Source organism: Pleurodeles waltl, chromosome 6 (assembly GCF_031143425.1).
Source record: "Pleurodeles waltl isolate 20211129_DDA chromosome 6, aPleWal1.hap1.20221129, whole genome shotgun sequence".
NCBI classification, from domain to species: Eukaryota; Metazoa; Chordata; class Amphibia; order Caudata; family Salamandridae; genus Pleurodeles; species Pleurodeles waltl.
In genome coordinates, this window is record NC_090445.1 from 514,628,462 (window position 1) to 514,635,506 (window position 7,045).

Below are 7,045 nucleotides of genomic sequence, written 5' to 3' on the forward strand. Positions count from 1 at the left end.
ATAAAAATGATACCTCAGTTGTGTGGGTGGGCCAGGTGCCTCCAACAGAATAAGGCCCAAAACTTGTAGAGATACAGGGGATAGTACTGCGAGTTTATAAGGACATATTCTTTTATACATCTTTAGACTGACTCTGCTTTGGGGACCCACATACATGAGGTGTCATTTTATTTGGGAGACTGAGGGGAACACTGGGGAGTAGGAATTTTGTGCTGGAGTGGTGATCGTACGAAGAAAAGTCAGGAAAATATGCTTTTTTTAAGCACATTTTGAGGTTTACAGAGGAGTCTGGGTAAGAAAATGTTGGGGGATCCACGCAAGCCACTCCTCCCTAGACTCCTTGGGGTGTCTAGTTTTAAAAAATGTCTGGGTTTGGTAGGTTTCCCTAGATGAAGGCCGCACACAGGACCAAAAACATAGGTGCCCTCTTCCCCCCAAACACAGGTAGTTTTGTAATATATCGTTTTGATGTGCCCACATACGTCCGTGATGTGCCAAACACTAAAATTTTGAAAAGAAACACACTTAGGTTATGTGAAAAAGACCCCTCACCCACCAACCGAGTTGGTGGCATGCTTCATCATCGGGGTCCCACCTGAGGCACCGAGCGTGTCATAGGTGTGCTGCGACGCCTGATTACAGCGGAGCAGGTTTGGTCATTTTTACCACACATACTGGTTGGATTTGGCACGAGGGTGAGTGATGGTTCAGTGGATCAAATTTTACTAACAAGAGCTTTCACAAAAATGAAAAGCACTGTTAGTAACTGAAAGGCAAAAAACTGAACCAATGACTCACAGCTCGTGAGCTGTAAAGCCGCGACAAGGCACCAACCGCTTTACAGTCCATTCACACAACTTTCATACATGACACACACAAGGCCATTCACACCGCCAGCCACGGGCCCAGCACATTACAACACTCACATCGACAGACAGCGCCACTCAAGGGCCCATCACTTACATACGCCCACATGCCTGATACAACAATCACACCAGCTGATGGGAGTGTGTGGACTGGTGTTTGGCTTGCAGTGTGTTGCAGTAGCCAACATCAAGTCAATATGTACAGTCTCAGCCAAGCCCCACTCCACACACAATGGCATCATATTTTTTTTTTTTTTAACAGAGGAACCCCTAACTAAGTAGAAAGAATTACAAAACAACAAACACAAAAGCTCTAACTAACAACATGACAGAAATGCTAACCATGAAACTAAACACATGAAAATACAAAACAGACATGAGTTTACACTCATGGTTGTTCCCAGAAATTCTTCTGGGTGTGGTAATTCTTAAAACAAGCACCGACACACAGCCCAGGCTTTGAAGGACAATCTGGGCAGTACATTCGAGTCTCCCTCCGTATACCTCTTCGAAAACACACTCTACATTTCTTAGCTGGAAAGTCTTTTTTGGGTGTGGGAGGAATGTGCTCAGCAAAGTGGCGATCTTTCAATCTAGCCACATCCTCCACCACTGCTTCTCTAGGAACTCTGGCCTGTTCCACCACAATAAGGCTCTCTATCACTGACTCCTGAAATTTCACAAATGTCATCTTTGAGTCTGGAGACCTATCCCTAAACACAATAAAAGCATTGAAGGTTGCTAAGTGGAAGAGGTGAAGTGCTAACTTCTTATACCAAACATAAGACTTACGAATAGCAGTATAAGGTTCCAACCTCTGGTCAACTCTATCTACACCTCCCATGTGCTTATTATAATCTAAAATGCACACAGGTTTGCGCACTTCAGCAACCTGGCCCCAAACAGTCACAGGGGAAGTACTCTCATCATGGATGGTACTTAGCATGTAGACATCCCTCTTGTCTGAAAATTTCAAAGCTAGCAGCTCCTCGTTCCGCAAGGCACAGCACTGTCCCCTCTCAAGTTTTTTACAGACAAGCTCCCTTGGATAGCCTTTCCGGTTAGAACGGATTGTGCCACAAGCAACTGTGTCCACTCTAAACAATTCCTTGAACAACTGCACACCAGTGTAGAAGTTATCTACATACAAATGGTGACCTTTGTTGAACAGTCGTCTACCAAGATCCCACACTATTTTCTCAGTAACTCCAAAAGTGGGAGGACAACCAGGGGGGTCAATATTGGAATCCCTACCAGTGTACACACGGAAACTATACACATATCCTGTCCTACTTTCAGACAGCATATACAATTTAATTCCATATCGTGCCCTTTTGCTAGGAATGTACTGCCTAAAAACCAAACGACCCTTGAAGAGGACCAAAGACTCGTCCACACTTATCTCTTTGCCTGGAACATAGACCTCCGAAAACCGATCTACAAAATGATCAAGGACAGGCCTAATCTTAAAAAGACGGTCAGAATCTGGGTGATCTCGTGGCAAGGCTAATGCATTGTCAACAAAATGCAGCATCCTAAGAAGAAGCAAATACCGATTACGACTCATGGTAGCTGGAAATATAGCTGTTGCCATCAAGGGACTAGTAGACCAATAAGAAGCCAGTGACGGCTTCCTTATCAACCCCATCAAAAAAGTCAAACCCAAAAACTTTTTTAGCTCCTCCAAATTTGTGGGAATCCACTGGGCAGCTCTAGAGTGTGGCCTAAGTCTAGCAGCGTTGTCCCTCAAATGCTGCTCCGCATACAAATTAGTCTGCTCAACAATCTCTTCCAAAAACACATCATCCATGAATAACTCAAAGAAATTGATAGGCATAAAGTTCTCTGTATTGGCGTTACACCCCGGGAGACCAGTAAAGGCAGGCAACTCTGGCTGCTCCATGTTTGGGGCAACCCAGACATCAGGTCTTCTAACGGGAAACCTTTCAGCCCCAGGTTGCTGCACTATTGGCACATCAATGTCCTCCTCTAAAACAGAACCTTCATCTGCACTGAGTGTGGCTTCATCATCAGAAGATTCCCCTCCAACAGAAACATCACTGCCAGAATCTCTGACTTCCTCCTCTGCCTCAGATGCAGAGTCCGTCTCATAGTCATGATCAGACTGTGACTCAAAAAGCATACCAACCACCTGCTGAGCGGTCATCCTGCGGCTAGCCATGATCTCTCCTGCTAAAATTAACTGGACAAATTCACCACCAACAACCAGCACTGTGTAAGACAAGTAACAAAGTGTAGCTTTGTTAGTAAGAGTTACAAACTCAAAAACTATACCGCTCACTTGCCTGAAAAAGCTTGATTCACCAGCAACTACACAGCAATCACCAATGATATCCCACTAAAAAGAAAGAAAGAAAGGCAAATTAGAAATAAGACACAACAAATATCATTGTGCACAAACCTAAGGACAATTTCACACACAATCCTGCATTTAGTACACCCCCTACAAACATGTCATTCATGCATGGCAACAATACTCCTTTGGAGTAAATTGTTTTTACTTACCTAAAACATGCAACTGTGCAAACTGCAGGTCAACCACCGCCAAAACCGCAAGGAGCCACAGCAAATAAAGCAAAAGCTTTGAACTAGAACAAAAAGGAGGAATTTTTTTTTTATCACAAATGCAAAGACTTCTTCAGTTGACAAACACCCCACCATCAAACATTTTAGAAATTGGTGCCTAAGTGGATTCTGTCATAGGGGCAGATGGGCCTACTAAAAAAATAGGCCTGTCTGCCCCAAGGAAGCCAGAAAATACCTTTAGTACTGTGTCCCCATGGAGAGCGACCCTTCCCAAAGGGGACAGCCCTCAAACAAAAAAAAACAAAAAAAACACACACAACACTATCCCTGGTGCCTAAGTGGCTTCTGCCCCCTTGGGGGCAGGTGGGCCTAAGAAAATAGGCCCATCTGCCCCCAGGGGGTGTAGAAATGGCCAACAGGTCAATGCCCCCCTTGGGGGGGCGCCCCGTGACCAAGGGGACGCCCCCCCACAAAAATAAACAAATAAAAAAAAATCCCTGGCATTCTAGTGGTTTCTGCCCCCCTTGGGGGCAGATCAGCCTAAAAATAATAGGCTGATCTGTCTCCAAGGGGTGCAGAAATGGCCTGGGTACATGTGCCCCCAAAGTGGGGGGCGACCCTTGCCCAAGCCCCCCCCCATCCACTAACACACACACACACACACACACTATCCCTGGTGTCTACGTGGCTTCTGCCCCCCTTGGGGGCAGGTGGGTCTAGAAAAATAGGCCCATCTGCCCCCAGGGGGGGCAGAAATGGCCAACAGGTCAATGCCCCCCTTGGGGGGGCGCCCCGTGCCCAAGGGGACACCCCCCCACAAAAATAAACACATTAAAAAAAATCCCTGGCGTTCTAGTGGTTTCTGCCCCCCTTGGGGGCAGATCAGCCTAAAAATAATAGGCTGATCTGTCTCCAAGGGGTGCAGAAATGGCCTGGGTACATGTGCCCCCAAAGTGGGGGGCGACCCTTGCCCAAGCCCCCCCCCATCCACTAACACACACACACACACACACTATCCCTGGTGTCTACGTGGCTTCTGCCCCCCTTGGGGGCAGGTGGGTCTAGAAAAATAGGCCCATCTGCCCCCAGGGGGGGCAGAAATGGCCAACAGGTCAATGCCCCCCTTGGGGGGGCGCCCCGTGCCCGAGGGGACGCCCCCCCACAAAAATAAACACATAAAAAAAAATCCCTGGCGTTCTAGTGGTTTCTGCCCCCCTTCTGGGCAGATCAGCCTAAAAATAATAGGCTGATCTGTCTCCAAGGGGTGCAGAAATGGCCTGGGTACATGTGCCCCCAAAGTGGGGGGCGACCCTTGCCCAAGCCCCCCCCCATCTACTAACACACACACACACACACACTATCCCTGGTGTCTACGTGGCTTCTGCCCCCCTTGGGGGCAGGTGGGTCTAGAAAAATAGGCCCATCTGCCCCCAGGGGGGGCAGAAATGGCCAACAGGTCAATGCCCCCCTTGGGGGGTGCCCCGTGCCCAAGGGGACGCCCCCCCACAAAAATAAACACATAAAAAAAAAACCCTGGCGTTCTAGTGGTTTCTGCCCCCCTTGGGGGCAGATCAGCCTAAAAATAATAGGCTGATCTGTCTCCAAGGGGTGCAGAAATGGCCTGGGTACATGTGCCCCCAAAGTGGGGGGCGACCCTTGCCCAAGCCCCCCCCCCATCCACTAACACACACACACACACACACTATCCCTGGTGTCTACGTGGCTTCTGCCCCCCTTGGGGGCAGGTGGGTCTAGAAAAATAGGCCCATCTGCCCCCAGGGGGGGCAGAAATGGCCAACAGGTCAATGCCCCCCTTGGGGGGGCGCCCCGTGCCCAAGGGGACACCCCCCCACAAAAATAAACACATAAAAAAAAATCCCTGGCGTTCTAGTGGTTTCTGCCCCCCTTGGGGGCAGATCAGCCTAAAAATAATAGGCTGATCTGTCTCCAAGGGGTGCAGAAATGGCCTGGGTACATGTGCCCCCAAAGTGGGGGGCGACCCTTGCCCAAGCCCCCCCCCATCCACTAACACACACACACACACACACTATCCCTGGTGTCTACGTGGCTTCTGCCCCCCTTGGGGGCAGGTGGGTCTAGAAAAATAGGCCCATCTGCCCCCAGGGGGGGCAGAAATGGCCAACAGGTCAATGCCCCCCTTGGGGGGGCGCCCCGTGCCCAAGGGGACGCCCCCCCACAAAAATAAACACATAAAAAAACATCCCTGGCGTTCTAGTGGTTTCTGCCCCCCTTGGGGCAGATCAACCTAAAAATAATAGGCTGATCTGCCCTCAAGGGGGGCAGAAATGGCCCTAAAAGACATGCCCCCCAAAGGGGAGCGACCCTTGCCCAAGGGGGCGCCCCCCCATCCACTACACACACAATCCCTGGTGCCTAAGTGGCTTCTGCCCCCCTTGGGGGCAGATGGACCTAAAAAAAAATAGGCCGATCTGCCCCCAAGGGGGGCAGAAATGGCCAACAGTTCTCTGCCCCCTTGGGGGGGGCGCCCCTTGCCCAAGGGGGCACCCCCTCCCAACATACCTGCACAGAAAATATAATTCCCTGGTGATCCAGTGGTTTCTGCCCCCCTTGGGGGCAGATCCGCCTAAAAAGTAGGCCAATCTGCCCCCAAGGGGGGCAGAAATGGCCGTAACTAATTGCCCCCACAAGGGGAGCGACCCTTGCCCAAGGGGCCGCTCCCCGCCAGCAAGAAACACGAGCAAACAACAAAAAAAACAAATCCCTGGTGTCTAGTGGGCATTCCTGCTGCCCGATCGCAATGCGATCGGGCAGCAGGAATGCTCAAAGAGACACCGGGGGAAAGGAAAAGCCTTTCCTTTCCCCCGGTGCCTCTTTACCCCAAACCCCCCACCCACCGGGAAGAGGAACTCACCTCTTTCCTCGTCGCCGCACAGGAAGCAAATGGCTTCCTGTGCGGCGAAATCCCCATAATGAAGTCAGCGCGCGATCGCGCGCTGACGTCATTATGGTGGGGTGGGGGGGTCGGGGGTGGAAGGGGAAGGGCTTCCCCTTCCATCCCTGACTTTGGGGGGGTGGGGGGAAGCACACAGAGGGAGCGAGAGCGCTCCCTCTGGGCTGTGTGCCGAGGACGTAGTGGTTACGTCCTCGGCACAGCAGCACTGTGCCGCGGGACGTAACCACTACGTCCGCGGCACAGAAGGGGTTAATCAATGTGGTACACAACAAGACACAACATAAGATGGCAGGCCACACAGAGTAGCCCAACAGGAACAACACTGCGCCACAGTCAAGAAAGCACAATGTACAAGTTACTTACCTTTGGTAACAAAATATCTGGTAGAGACTTATTCTAGTCGCAGATTCCTTACCTTAGAATTTTCCACCAGGTGTCAGGCTGGATCTGGAGATTTTTCTTCGAACAATACCCTTGCGCGTCGGTCGACTCCGCAGGCGTCGTAAGCATCGTGGTCGCCGTGATGACGTTGGGAATAGTACATAGACGCTGCCCTCACGCAGTGACGTCAGTTTCTTTTAACGACTTTCCACGCCAGAGCGCAGAGCCGCTAAGAATACTGAGATTGGTGCGCCGGAGCTAAGGACCTGAAAGGGGGAATCCCTGTCCCTAGAAATCAGTTCACAAGCGGGGAGGA